This window comes from Mustela nivalis (genome assembly GCF_964662115.1).
Source record: "Mustela nivalis genome assembly, chromosome: 2".
NCBI lineage: Eukaryota > Metazoa > Chordata > Mammalia > Carnivora > Mustelidae > Mustela > Mustela nivalis.
The window spans coordinates 168,353,155-168,366,826 of record NC_139021.1 but is presented as its reverse complement, the minus strand read 5'-3'; positions in this window follow the sequence as shown (position 1 = coordinate 168,366,826).

Below are 13,672 nucleotides of genomic sequence, written 5' to 3'. Positions count from 1 at the left end.
CCAGAGAGGTAAAACAAAAGACAGATCACACACAAAGGGACACTTCTAAGAATGGCATGGAGTTCTCAAAAGCAGCTTTAGAAGCTAGAAGACAATGCAGCCATGATGGCAATATTCCAGATGGAAATGATTTTCAAGCCAGGAATCTCTACTTGGCCTGACTTCCAATCAGTTTGAGAGTAGAGGTATTTCAAAAATTGCAAAGTCTCGAAAATATTACCTCTTATGCTTTCCAGGAATTATTTGAACATCTGCTCTACTGAAAACAAAAGCAAATAAACAAAGAGAAAGGTATGGGCTCCCGGAAATAGGAGATGCAAGACAGGAGAGATCCAAAGGGCATCTGGGATGGTGGCAGGGATCGTCTAAGGACAACAGCTACAAGGTAGCCTAGAGGGCAACTGGTCCCAACTGGAACTGGATGAAGGGACAGAAGTGGGAAACATTCTTGGAGGGAAGCTCCAGACAAAAAAGAAAAAAAAAAAAAAATCAAGAGACTATCTGACCCTGTGTAAAGTCTTAGTTATAGAATGAGGAAGACCTATCCATGAGTTTGAAGGAAACTAATGATGACAACGGGAAGAAGTAATTATTAACTAAGACATAATATATAAGAAAAGCAATGTGATCACAGTTTGCCCGAAGTGATTCATATCTATTTAACTACAACAAAAACACAAATACCAGTTTGGAATGGGGGGAAGGGAGGTTCAGAAGGGAGAGTGAAAGCAAGCTCTGCTCCCTGCTCAGTGGGGAGTCTGCTTCTCCCTCTGTCCCTCTCCCCTGCTGGTGTGTGCTTGCTCTCCCTCTTTTGCTCTCAAAAAAAAAAAAAAAAAAAAAAAAATCTAAAAAAAAAAAAAAAAAAATATATATATATATATATATATATATATATATATATATATATATATATAAAAGTAGGGATTTTTAAACCATGCTGTTAACAAGGTTGTCATTGGCTAAGTGGCTTATGCCATTCATCTGTTCAAAGCTTGCCCAATTAAAGGACATGGATTAATAAAAGCCCAAATCACCACATGTTCTGGGCCTTTGGGACTCAGGGAAGAGTACAAACCTGAGAATAACAAGTTTACTGCCACACTATTCCGGACCTGGAGCAGAAGCACGGGGTAATCACCTGGGAACTTGTTAGAAATGAACAGTCTCAGGTGGCACCCAGACCTATTGCATTTTGGAAGACCCCTAAGGGAATCATACGCACATTGAAGCTTGTACTGGGGTGACGGAAGGTGTCCGGGGCAGTGGGGCGGAGGGTCCCATTACAGATGATGCCGTACACAGGCCCATTATTTATGGCAATAGGTCAAGAAGGTAATTTGGCGGACATTTTAAGGGTCTAGGGAGCTTTAGAGGCCCCAATCCATGTTGAAATAATCCCACATTGCAATAAAATGTATATATCTGCATACGAGAGGAGTTGAATTCTAGACTAGTTGATATATCACATTCTGTAGGTGTCTAAAAATTGAACACATTTTTCCGTTAAAACTGACACAAAGTACAGAGTCCAGGGGTATCCAATTGAGGCAGGAGCCAAGGACAGAGAGCCCCAGGCCAGCCCATCAGACACATGAGGCCATCGGTCAGTATCCTTAGTTGCAAGTGACATAACCCCAACTCACTCCAGCTAAAGCAAACAGTGTATTGCCTTTCATAATTGGTGTGCTTTCTCCAGTGTTGCAGGCATGTCCCCTCCAACTCTAGGAGGGGACTCCTCCCCCTAGGAATTTGATCCAAATTTTTGTATATCTGGACTCTAACTTTGTTTCTCAGAGTGTCTGCTTACCTTCTTTTTCAGGCAGCTTCTTGCCACATAATGACGAAAGGACAGCTGACTGTCTAACCTTGTAAGCAGTCATTGTCTAAGAGCTCTTAAAAATAATTCAGGACCCCAAGGAGCTTTTGTTTATGTATACCCTAGTTATAAATATTTAACTGTGGTAGAAAATAAAGCAGAAAATTCTAAAAACATGTATAATTAATTCGTTAAAAAAAAAAAAAAAAAAAAAAAAGAGGGTTGCCTGGGTGGTTTAGTTGTTATGTTACGAGTCTGCCTTGACTCAGGTCATGGTCCTGGGCTCCTGGGAATCCCTGCTCAGTGGGGAGCCTGATTCTCCCTCACCCACTTCCCCAGCTTCTATTCCCTCTCTCTCACCGTGTCCCTCCCTGTCAAATGAATAAATAAAATCTTTAAAAAAGAAAGAAAGAAAGAAAGAAAGAAACCTATTACATGTGAGTATAAAGAACACGATCCTGTAAGAAAATTATATTTTCCAGAACAAACAGCATTCACTAAGAAGAGTGTCGTTGTTTTTACATTTTTGCAAATCTCTTTAATCTTAAAATTAAGAGACGAGAACTGGATTTGCCTATCTACTTCTGAATTTATTTGTTGCAATATGTTGTTTTGGTCGAAGTATGTGAAGGAAATTTGGCCTCACAAAGATAAGTAGGTAGAGAAGGGAAGAATCTTTTCTCAACTTTTTCAGGTAATTGTGCTTTTTTGATATCACACCAAAATTCAAAAATGGTGATGTTGGGGGCCAAGGGCAGGCCACTCCAAGATAGGCCACAGTAGCATGAAGATTATTTTGAGTTAAAAAGCGATAAAAAATGAAACAAGATGGGATCGGGAGGGAGACAAACCTTAAGAGACTCTTAATCTCACAAAACAAATTGAAGGTTGCTGGGGAAGGGGTTAGGGAGAGGGTGGTAGTTGGGTTATGGATATTGGGGAGGGTATGTGTTAGGGTGAGTGCTGTCAAGTGTGTAAGCCTGATGATTCACAGACCTGTACCCCTGGGGCAAATAGTACATTATATGTTAATAAAAAAAAAAAATAAATGAGAACTTTTTGGATGAAAAAAAAATACAATAAAAACCCAGCAGATTCAAGATAAATTCTTGACCTCCCCCAACAACTGCCTAAAAAGAATTTAGATAGGACCCTCTCTGGGAAGAGAGCTATGGCAGTAAATTGGTGTTTTATGATAGGGACCAGGTATGGTAGGCAGCAAGGAACCTGGCAAGGCCCATTGGACCAAAGGCCTCTCTTTTCTCCACTGTTTCTGAGTGGTCCAGCAAACATTTGTTTACCAAACAGTTACTCGTTTTCATTCCTCCTGAGGACTGTATTCCTTCCCTTTGAACACCCAGACCCCTACCTCCTTCTTTTTAGTTCAGAATGACGTATATTCCTCATTTACCTGTTTTTGGAATTTCCATGTTTGTGGGGATTCTTTGTACATATGCTATTACATTTCATTTTTTTCTGCTAATCTGCCTCACACCAATTTCATTCTTAGTCTAGCTAGAAGGACCTTGAAGGGAACAGGAATTTTTGCTTCTCAACAGTAGTTTCATTGAAGAGTAGTTGCCGAATGGAATCTGAAACTGTATCAATCAACTTTTCATACTCTGTTATATTCAAATCCCTTGATCTGGGGTGCCTGGCTCACTCAGCCGGTCAGTGGAGCTGGCAACACCGATTTCAGGGTTGTGAGTTCAAGCCCCACGTTGGGTGTAGAGATTATTTAAAAATAAAAATTCCAAAAAATAAAAATAAAATAAAAATAAGATCCATTGATCTGTTCTTCACTGTGAATAAGTCTTCTACCTGTGAATGATTTTTTTTTAAAGATTTTATTTATTTTTATTTTAGAGAGAGAGAGAGAGCGAGTGGAGGTGGGGGTAGAGGGGGAGAATCTCAAACCAGCTCCACACTGAGCGTGGAGCCCAACACAGGGCTTGATCTCACAACCCTGAGACCATGACCTGAGCTTAACCAAGAGTCAGAAGCTTACCAGAGTCAGAAGCTTAACCAACTGAGCCACCCAGGTGCCCCCCACAATGATTTTAAAACATCATGGATCAGTCGTTTGAAAAGTATTAGTTCACTGAGGTTTGCAGACTCTTCCAGTGTTAATCCATCTCATTACAAAATATCCCATTATTTAGTACCACCACCAAACTCACCAAAAAAGCCTTCAAGCATCAGAAAGCCTGTTAAGTTCATGGTGAAGATATATGACTTTGCAAAATTCTAATTTTCATTTCAAAGCTCAAATTTTACCATTGACAACAAACTGTCATTTGTTTTCCTTGAAATGGCAAGCTCACTTCCTTCATTTCTGAGCAAATGTCTGCCAAATACCAAATCTGAATAACCAGTTTTCCAGTCAGTCATTCTTTTCAGTCAAAAATGGTATTTTATGAAAAAAAGCAGCTGACTCAGCTCTTGGCTCAAACAATCCCATGAGTGTGTTTCATGAGACAATTGGGGTATTCTGTTAGGCAGGGGAAGTGCTTTCTGTACATATAGGACCTCCCAGAAACAGACACCAAGGAGAGATTAGATGGGCCTGATGGGAAAATCACCTGTGAAGGAAAAAGGACGAGAGCTAGAGAAGAAAGGAGACGCTTTAAACCACCATGCTGGTCTAACCCGGGAAAGGAGAGAGGAGAGGAAACATCTCAGGCTACTGTCAATAAAAATTCAGGCAGACCAGTGAAGAGCCCTCTAGCCAAAGTCACCCAGGGTAGGAGTCCCACGTCTCTTAATAATGAACTTGCATTAGTGTTGGGTCATCAGCTGGACGCAGACCAGGAGAAGCATAGCCTTGGCAACAACAGGGGGGTGGACATGGCAGCCAGCAGTTGCTCCCCTGGCAGGAGATCCAAGTGGAGCATTTTCACAGCTTCCACAAGCTTCATGGGTACTTCCCATTTTATCACCTCCCAGTAGGATAAGGATGTGTATGCAAGGGTTAAGGCTTAATAAAATTAATCATTTTTACTGCTTCATCAAGGGGTTTCTTAAGTGCAAATGGCTTTGCTCCCGCTGCAAATGGGTGGCAATGAAGAATACAGAGACTGTACACACACGTTCACTTTGGTGCCACTGCCCGGATTCAGGCCAAACGTGCCAGGACTTCAGCCCAGCATTGGCTTTTGCACTTTCAGTGCACATGTCAACTGGGAGAAAAAAGCACATGAGATCTCGATGTTGTTATAAAAATAGTGTTGACCTTATAAATCCCCTGAAATGAGCTCAGAAACCCCCAGAGATCTACAGACCCCACTGGGAGAACCAATACTTACAGAGAGCAACCCCAGAATTGGAGGATGCTGGGTTTTATTCTTTTTTCTTTTCCTTTTTTTTTTTTTTTTTTGGATGCTTCCAGCAAAAGTCACAGGGAAGATATCGATTCCCATCTGGGTCACATTGCTCTCCCTGAATCAATCACCATGAGGAGGAGGAGGAGGAGGTATTCTGATTGGTCAGGCTTCAATCCTGTGCACACCTCCCAGAAGAAGGAGACATTTCAGCCTGCCCACTTCACAGCAAATGGGTTCCCATGAGAAGGAGCAGTTCTCTCACAGGAAGGGGAGGGAAGGGAAGCTAGATGGGCGAAACAACCCATCATACAGTTCAGTGGGGTAAGAGAAGTCAACAATAGGCATCTGGGCTAAGAGATGTCTCTATTCCCAAGGAAGCCTGAGGCCAGAGTCAGGCAGGTAGAGAAGGTGCTCAAGTTGGAGCCCAGCCCCTGAGGGCTCCAGGGCCTGCAGCCATGGAGCAGCACAGCCATTCAGTCCCTCAGGGGGGCCAAGTGAGCAGGCTTCCCAGTTGGCCAGGTTGTGTGCCTGTTATGGGGGTGGATGGGGGCAGGCGCTGACTGTGGCCATCTTCCACAACCATACAGCCGTGACCGCTCACATTTCCTATCTTGGTTAGAGTTGACTCTGGAATTGGAACCTAGTGGGCCCCCAGGGGTGAGTGGGGCAGGGTGGAGGGATTCATGGGTCAGAAGCTGGGTATGGACAGTAACCATCTACACTCTCTGTAAGTCAATGGAGATTGCAGTTTTATGTATTTATTTGGAAGATTTTTATTTATTTATTTGTCAGAGAGAGAGACAGAGGGAGAGCATGAATGGGGGGGGAGAGAGAGAAGCAGGCTCCGCGCCGAGCAGAGAGCCTGATGTGGGACTTAATCCCAGGACCCTGGGATCATGACCAGAGCTGAAGGCAGACACTAAACCAACTGAGCCACCCAGATGTCCCGAGATTGCAGTTATAAAATGGCATTGATTCAAACACAATCCTGCCTGTTCTAGCATTCTCCACATTTACCACCGAACACCTTGCACCTTCTCCGTGTTTGTCCTCGGAATGACTCACTCAGCTGAGGAGAACTCAACACCTAAAATCGAGTGGGATTATAGATCAGCAGTCTGACTCCGCACCTTCGATGATCAGCTCTGCCCCCTTGAAATACTCTCATTCTTGGGTCTCCTCAGTGACCCTCTCCCAGGTTTCCTTCTGGGAGATTCTCTGGCTGCTTTTTCCTAGACTTCTTCGCACATCCTTAAATGAGGACAGTCTTTTGGGGTGCTGTCATACAACCCCCTTTCTTCTCAGCAGGCAGTCTGATCTGTCCCCATGCTCTCAATTACTACCATCTATCTATCTATCTTTCTTTCTTTCTTTCTTTTTTTAAGATTTTATTTATTTATTTGAGAGAGAAAGAGTACAAGCAGGGGGACAAGCAGACTCCCCGCTGAGTAGGGAGCCCGATGCAAGGCTCAACACAGTGGTTGACCTCAGGACCCCGAGATCATGACCTGAGCCAACATCACTTACCCCACTGAGCCACCCGGGCACCCACACCATGTTTCTTTTTTAAAACTGCTGCAGAACCCCCTCTTCCTGCAGCATGCACAAACATTCATTGTGAGCTCCATGCCCATCAACACTTTCTGCAAGGGCCTGAGGTCATCGGAGTAAATGGTATACTACTGGCACTAAGGCCATAGTAGCTCCACGCACACAGGAGCGCTGAAATCAGATCATGTGGTCATCCAGATGTCCAGGCTGTGCTGTGCGCATGTGCACACACCTGTCTAGCCATCTTTCAGACTGCCATTTAAGTGGAACTATTTATGAAGGCATTTGGAGAGGATCCGACTGTAGCCAACCCCTCACTCACCGCCCCCAGAATATGCAGTTGCTCCGTAAGATTCCACTGAGTACGTGTATCCTTACAATGTGCTGGGTGCATGTAGTTGGTGCTGTGAAGCTTACCAGGGTCAGAGTTAGTGTCCCTCCTTGGGATGGGTGGGGCTGGGGCTGGGGGACAAGCACTTACATATCTGCGCTCAGAATAAATCTCAGAGCCCTACATTGTCTAGCCCCAGCAGGGCACTGAATTTTCAGGAATCTAAAGTAAAAGTGCCATAGTCATACATTAAAACACATACAATTTTTCCCATTTTAACATCTCTGAAGTCAGGTGGCATCTAACAAATAATTAGATAAGAACACTTCATTAGAATTTCATTGGCAGGTGTTTTTATCCTTCCTCGGAACAAAAAAAAAAAAATCAAGCTGAAATTTACAATTGATTCTGTCTTAGACCAAATGAAAAATGTTATCTGGGTCACTCAAAGAATAATGAACTCAAACCCATGATCTGCAACAATGGGTCCTTAAATCCCTGTATCCATTTCATCTGGAATCTAACTTTCTAACACCCTGGCTGGCTGGGAGCCTTTCTGTCTCTCCATCCTGGAATCTCTACTCTCTACCAAAACAAGACAGAGCCTCCCTCACATCTGGCCCAGCAAGAGTACATTCCCTTTCTTCCTCTGCCTCCTGCTCACTCCTCCTTCCCTCTTCTCCGTGGGAGTCCATCTCAGCCATCTGCAAAGGTTATCTTCCTCAGCCCTCAGATGGATCTGTTTTCCCTGATAAGAAAGCAGGGGGCAAATACTTGGCAGTTAGAATTTTCTTTAGCAAGAAAGGGGAGAGAGGCTTTGAATAATCCCACAGGAGTAACTCCTGGGCCAGGAGCGGGAGAACAGGCAGATCACAGTGTGGGTCAAGACAGAGTTGGGTGCACCAAGCTGCATGGGGTGCGACAGGAATATTCACTAATAGGACATACTGGGAAGGCTCAGATTTTTGACCTCCCCCCCCCCCAAACTGTGACCATTGCTTTCCAGAAGCTTCACGTGATGTACATCTGCATGCACCCATGTCTGCAGATGTAAGCACAGGCACATATGCACCTGTGCTTAGACAATAAGCCAAGACCTTTCTGTCCTATCTCACATAGCACTAGGAGGAAGGAAGGCAGGGCCAGGGTCATGGACTGTTTTCCCAGGGCGGGAAGTCTGGCTGGTAGGCCCAAGGCCAAGGCAGCTCAGAGACTGGAGACCCCTCTCCTTCCCACCCACCCAAATAAAAAATGAACAGGCTGGTCATTATGCTAAAAGAATGGCTGCCCCTGGATGGGGCTGCCTCTTCCCTGTCGAGAGATGTGGGCTGGGAAGGTGGCCTCTAGGGAGGAGATCGTGCTTCCCTGGGGCCTTGGGAAAAAAATCAGGGAGAAACCAGAAGGATGAGTCTGCAGAGCGGGGAAGGAATGAGGGAGCCCCACTTTGGCCGCCTGGCTGAGCCCTGGTGTTGGGGTTCTCAGCTTCCAAGTTGTCCATCAGCAACCCGGAGTCTCAGGGTTCCTGTGGCAGGAGAGGGACGTTGGGAGAACTTGGGGGTTCTCTGATGTGAGGATGGAGTGCATCCCGGCTACGAGCTCCCCCTTCTGAACTGAGTGCGGGGAGTGCCTGGCCCTTTGCAGACCACTGGGCAGTGGGAACCTAACTAAGAAAGGGGAGAGGCCACACGGGAGGAACTCCCAAGTGGAGGTGGGGCTCTCCAGCGTCAACACAGGTGGAGCCCAAGTCCAATCTGATCTGCTAATCCCAGCCCAGGGTAGAGCCACCAGAGCCGGCTGCACCCCATGAGTTGCCCAAGGTCTGCTCAGAGCCTGTGGGAAAGTCAGCAAGGCTTTATTTAGGCCATGGACTCAGAGGACCTCTGGAAGGTGGGAAGGAGGAGCCCCGAGATGCCTGAGAGGTTATTTTACTCCCAGAGCTCTGGGAGCTAGGCCCACACCGAGCTTCTCAGCTTCCTTCTCTGCCCCTGTTCTCTGGCGATTCCTGGCTGCAGGGGTGTGTGGGGTGGGGGGTGGGGTGGTGCTGGGAACAGGTCAGGGTTAATTATTAATCATCTGGCTAGCCTAATCAATGTAGACCAAGGTCTTTCTCTTCCAGGGCTGTGAAATCACCACTCACTAAGCCCCCAGTGCTGTGGTTTTGGAATATAGGTGAGGTTCTGTGGGGTGGAGTCTGGACGTCTTTGGTACAAAATGGTGGTTTATTAAAGCATGGGGACAGGACCTTGAGCAGAGAGAGCTGCTATTGTGAGGGGTGGCTGATTATATCCTATGGGGTTGGGGGAGGCAAGGAAAAGCCAGGTTTGGAAAGAACTTTCATATGCTAAAGAGTACCTAAGAGATCCCAAGAGCCTTGCCATTGTCAAGTTAAGGTTGTTCCCCCCCACCCCCCCAAGCAAGGCATTAATCTTAAGATGGTTGGGATCTTCCTGGAAAAGTGTCCCACGTGTCCCACCCAGGAGTGGGGGTTGGCAGGCAGTTGCAGGATGACCGCTTTCGGCTTTCGCTTTGTCTGCAGCCAGCCTTCTGCTCCTTCCTCTCTCTAGGGCTTTCTAGATGCTTCGGGAGAATGGTGTCCAGAGGCTCCCTGCAGCCTCTGGGTCTTTGGGAGGCACTGAGTCTGTGTGGGCGCTGGGGAGGCAGGTGTGGTTTCCAAGATGCAGGGTGAACCAAGGCTATCCACCCAGTGTTGACACAACTGTCATAAAACCACGCTTTGTTCCCAGCTCTGCCTGGGAAGGTCCCTGAGAAGTGGGTGGGCCTGGCTAGGTGGGGATGCAGAGTGAGGACAGGTAGGTTTGGCGAGGAGATCCCCCTGGGAACACAGAGGGTTGGAGCTGGCATAGGAAGCTCAGCTCTGTGGCTCTTGCAGAATCCAACTGTTCAAAGGCTGAGCTTTGGGCTGTACAAGCCGGGCTTGTGTCCTCAACTGTCAGAGCTGCCTCCCGGTCTGGGTGGGTGGGCGCCCTGGAAGGAAGGATGGACCAATCCCAGAGAGGAGTACCGACAGGCAAGGGCTCCCTGGCGCCATTCCAAAGACACGCCCTGCTCGGACAGCCAGCGGTGATGGGGCAGAGACTGGGGGCTCAGGCCTGTGTTGCTCCAGCCCGTGCCGGGGATGGGCACGGAGGCTGCTTTGTCTTCCACTGAGAGTCTGTGGTAGCTATTCTGTGGTGGGGGTGGGCTCAGAGGCAGCAGGACCCCTTGCCTGCCCTTGTAAATGCAATGGCTAATGTAGAGACAAACCTACAAAAGGATCACAAGGCAGCCTGCCAAGGGCTGTCAAGGAGAGGCAGTTGTGCAGGTTGTGCATGCGTGGGGTGTGGGGGGCTGTGTCCTGAGACACGCTGAGGGAGCAGGAAAACCTGCCAGGAGGTTGACGAGGGTCAAAAAAAGATGGCACAAAGGAGGTAACGGGTCCCTAGGATGTGCAAGGAAGTCCTAGTTTGCAAGCAGAGAGAGGAGGAAAGGGCATTCCAGTCTGTGGGAAGACCACGTGCAGAATGGCGGAGCTGAGAAGGGCCTGTGCAGGGATAATGAGCCAGGGAGGAGGACCAGACCACAGAGGCCAGCGGTGCGGGGGAGAGTGGCCAGAGAGGAAGCCGGCATTGCCACGTGCCGGCAGAGACCAGGATGGGAGGTGAGGAAGAGTTCCCTCAAGTGCAGCCCCAGCCGGGGTTGGGGGTTGGGAACAGAACCCCCATCTCCAGACAGCCTTGTGGCTTGTAGCACTGGGGCTGTGGGAAGCAGTGGGACAGAGGGACCGCCACCTCTGGTGACGGAGAGTGAGCTGTGTCCCCTGCCCCTCCCAGGTCTCACTTTGGCTCCAACTACCTCAGGCAAGCACCAGATATGTGTCAAATGTGCCCAGGGGCAGACGGAAGTGGCCGGAGGTCGCCATTCGCCCAAGTCTGAGTGAATTCACCCAGCTCTGCAGGGAATCAGAGTTTGGATTCCCAGCCCCAGGGACCTGCCTCTGAACTGGAAAATTCTCTCTTTTCTTGCCTTGCAGACAAACAGGAGGTGCCCTCTGTGCCCATCCTCTTTAGGGCTGGTCCTTATCAGACAGGTTTGAGGTGGCCCCAGACTCAGACTGAGGGGGTCAGAGCTTCCCGGTCCAGCTGGGTTTCCTCCCGGCCCTGTCAACCTGTGGGAGAACCCCAAAGAACAAATGTCCAGAGGCTGTTTCCCAGAACCCAGACCGACAGGATCCCCATCCAGAGGGCTCTGTCAGGTGGCTGTGCAGGCCGGTCGGTGGCACAGAGGACAGCAGCCTCCTCCCTGCCTTACGGACTCTGTTTCTGGAAGCTCAGCTAAGTAGCAGAAGAAGTTTGAAACAAAACAAAACAAAACAAACCCAATCCACAAATTCAAGCCAGCACACTGGCTCGTGGGCTAGGCAGGCATGCGCAAAGATTACATCTTTGGACACTGGGAGTGTCACCCTGACATCAAGGACAACTTCACACAGACCTGAAATCATCCACAGCCCTGTTTTCCAGCCACCTAAGGACTTTCTCCAAGCCTCTCAGTGCCTCTGCCCACATCATGGGCGGTCCTACAGGAGAATTCTAGAATACAGAGTTGTGTCAAACAATTTCCCCAGATAAACTGCAACACTTTTTCTCTGCTAATAAAGAGAAAGCCAAGTAATGGACCCTACTTCCTCCTTTTGCCTTGGCTCCCAGGAGGCCCCCAAGTCTCACCCATATCCACCACCACTCCGTCTGCCCTCACTGCTCAGATCCTTGCCTTCAACTTGTCTCAGTCCTCACTTAAAACTGGTTTAGGGGTGCCTGGCTGGTTCAGTCGGAAAAGCATCCGACTCTTGATCTCGGGGTCATGCATTCGAGCCCCACATTGGGTGTAGAGATTACTTAAAAAAGAGACAAACTTAAAAAACCGTTTTTCTGTTGGTTTACTCTGGTCACATGTGGCCTGTGTTACAGATCCCCTCAACACCTTGTTGGAAGGAGGTGGTAGGTAAATAAACAATGAAATTTCACTCAGGAAGGAGAGGTTGAAAGTGCAAAGTGTGGCCAGCATTCTGGGGCTGTGGGAAATCCCCTTTCGATCACGCCCTTGTACCCCCAATTACCCGAAAATAGAGAACAGGGACGCTTTTCTCCCAACCCGAATGAAGCAGGCGGAACTGGAGCAGTCCCCACCCCTGGGCTGTGCCCGCACTCACACCCCGAGATCCAGCTCACCTAGCAAACTCTGAAGCCTGGGGACAGGAAGAAACTGCTTCTTCCGTGCCTGGGACCTTCCTGCCTGTTTTTCTGCAGCGAGGTGGTTAGGGGCCGGCCTTCAGTGACTTTCTAGGGAGGGCAGGTGTTAAGAAGATCAGTTTCAGGAACTTAGCAGTCCAGGTGTCAGTCATAAGACCGGAGAACTGCTAAACTGGGCTCTCTAATCATCCCTCCCCTGCTGTGCCTTGCAGACCTGGTCTAGAGGCTTTAGGAAGACATAGGAACAGAAGACCCCTGTCCTGAGACAGCCAGTGGAGAACAGTGGTTAAAAGCATGATTTGAGAGTCACACGGACCCAGGTTTGAATCCCAACTCTACCATTTCCTGGTCTCTGACACCCCCTCCACCCCCCAGGCAAACCTCTGTGGGACCCCAAGCTTCATTTTCTCCATCTGCGAAATGGGAGAATAACAGTGACAAGACCAAGAGACAATGTCCTCACAGAGTACACGCTGAGTGTGGCGTGCAGACTCCCCAGCCGTCACTAGGGGGAATATTGGTTTTGGTGGTAGTTCACAGGGTAGGAGGAGTGCACAAGCCTCAGGGTTCTTCACTGGCAGGGACATGGCCCTGGGGGGGGGGTGTGTGTGCCCCTGTTCTGTGGGACTCCTGTCCCCTAAAGGGCCTACTGACTTTGCACAGGCCAGGGCTATCAGCAGATCGCAGGGAGTCTTCTGAATAACCAGTGTTCTCAGCCATTAGGAAGGATAAAGAGACCATTGGAAAACGGACTTTCGCCTGAGCACAGTCAGTATAATTCCAACTGAAAAAAATCCTGACACGTGCCCCAAGCCCAGTCTGATGAGCACCCTTGCCACCACCAGCTGCCACCATCTCCATCTGCCATGGCCGTGAGGGTCCTCCTTCAAGCCTCTTTCCCGCTAGAGTCTCTTCTACCTTGAATGGTCTCCATTCACTCTCACTTGCCCTTCCCCCAGCAAAATAAATGCCCCTTCTATTCCGGGAGCTGCTGGGGAAGTCCCCGGCTGACTTCTAGGGAAGCGTTCATCAAAGTGTGAGCACAGGACTCCACCTGCCCTGAATCACCCACAGGCTCGCTCAAATGCAAGTGCCTACGTGCTCCCCATGACCTGCAGAGAGCGAATCTCCAGGGAGGGGCCGGGAATCTGTATTTCTAAGTTCCCCAGGTGATTTGGATACACAGAAAACATTAAAAAACAAAAACAAAAACAAAAACAAAACGCAAAAACAATGATTTGTCTTGAGTCTTCACTGAGGATTCAAGTTCAGCTAGGGATAGGCCTGGAAAATTCTCGAAGTCTTCTAACTGAAACAGCCTGTCCCTGGCAGGACCACCTGGGAGATCCGGATTCTAGTCTTGATCTGACACCAAGAAGCTGTATTGCCTTGGACAAGTCAC